This window comes from Benincasa hispida, chromosome 1, assembly GCF_009727055.1.
Source record: "Benincasa hispida cultivar B227 chromosome 1, ASM972705v1, whole genome shotgun sequence".
Lineage (NCBI taxonomy): Eukaryota > Viridiplantae > Streptophyta > Magnoliopsida > Cucurbitales > Cucurbitaceae > Benincasa > Benincasa hispida.
The window spans coordinates 89,559,631-89,561,022 of record NC_052349.1 but is presented as its reverse complement, the minus strand read 5'-3'; the positions used below and the strand labels follow the sequence as shown (position 1 = coordinate 89,561,022).

General features: G+C 41.6%; 1 non-coding gene across 1 annotated transcript; it reads left to right on the top strand.

Moving 5' to 3' along the window:
- The first annotated feature begins 540 nt into the window (after window positions 1-540).
- On the top strand, window positions 541-643 carry LOC120070386. Its single transcript, XR_005479881.1, has one exon. It is a non-coding gene; the product is annotated as a small nucleolar RNA R71 (small nucleolar RNA).
- Window positions 644-1,392: the final 749 nt, after the last annotated feature.

Here is a 1,392-nt window from a genome sequence, read left to right as displayed (position 1 = left end):
TTCTTGCCTCTGCTGCTGGTTTAACCCTAAGTGGTGTGGCTTCTGTTAATTACCTGCCCAAGAGAAATTTGGATGGTTCCTCCATCCGGGATTATATGTGTTTGAGAATGGGTTATTTTTAATAAAGCATACCGATTGCGGATTTTATGGGCAATCACAGTAGGAATGGGGATCTTCACGGCCCACACAGCTAACCATGGGCTGTACGAATGTTTCTACCTGATTTATCTTTTGCGAGTTGATGCGTTCCCCAGTGACATATTCTGCAAAAGGTTTGTCATAGTAGCCATTTGTGCAAAGAGCGTGGCCATTGCATTAGAGTCAATAGAATTCACATTTTGAGATCGCCTCTTTCTTTCTGCTCTTGCATCGTAAGTGTCATCCACCCATTCCATATTATATTTGGCTATGAGGTCAAGTATTTCCTTAGCTTCATTATAATATTTGTCCATGATACTGCCAGCTGCAGCTGTGTCGGCTGCCATTTGAGACGCTCTGTTTAATATACTGTAGAAATTTTCCACCTGGATGGTTAACGATAATCTATGATTGGGGCAATTCTTGACTAATCCTTTAAAAACTCCCATGCAGCACTCAAGGTTTCAACTTCTTCCTGTTCGAAGTTCATGATCTCTATCCACCTCATTACATTTGTAGTGGGTGGGAAGTATTTCTACATGAATTTCTCCACCAACATTTCCCAAGTCATGATCTTTCCAGGCTCCATAGAACTTACCCATTGCTTTGCATCGTCACACAGAGAATATGGGAATAAAGATAGCCTGATAGCTTCTGGAGTGATTCCAGGAATCACAAACGAGTTGCATGTCTCCAGGAAACGTTTCATGTGGGCGTGAGGGTCTTCTCATTGAGCACCAGCTCTTTGGAGCATTTGTAAAGTCACAGATTTCATCTCAAATCTTGTCCCATCTGGCATTAGATATATGATCCCTGGTGAGAAATCATACAACCCAAGAGACGCATATTCTCGCATAGAACGCGTACTACTGTTTTCCATTATGATAGGATTTTGTACGGTGTGGGCTAGCTGTTGAGCTAAGTTTTGATTCGCTTGTTCGTCCGCCATTTGTTGTTGCATGGTTTGTTGTTTAAGTAGTTGTTGCCTTAACCTACAGCGACGATTAAATCGATTGCTTTGTCGGAAGGTCCTTTCAACTTCGGGGTTGTATACAAGTTCAGGGGTGCTTTCTCTGCTCATAAACATTTACAAGCTTCGGCTTAGCTCGTAATACTCCCTCAGCTGAAGTTTTCCTACAAAAGATACAAGAAAAATTTCTGGTTAGTTTTGTTGTTGAATCCCCAGCAACGGCGCCAAAACTTGTTCGTTAATTTCGTGATTCGAGCTTAGGAATGTATTGTATAAAGTAATTG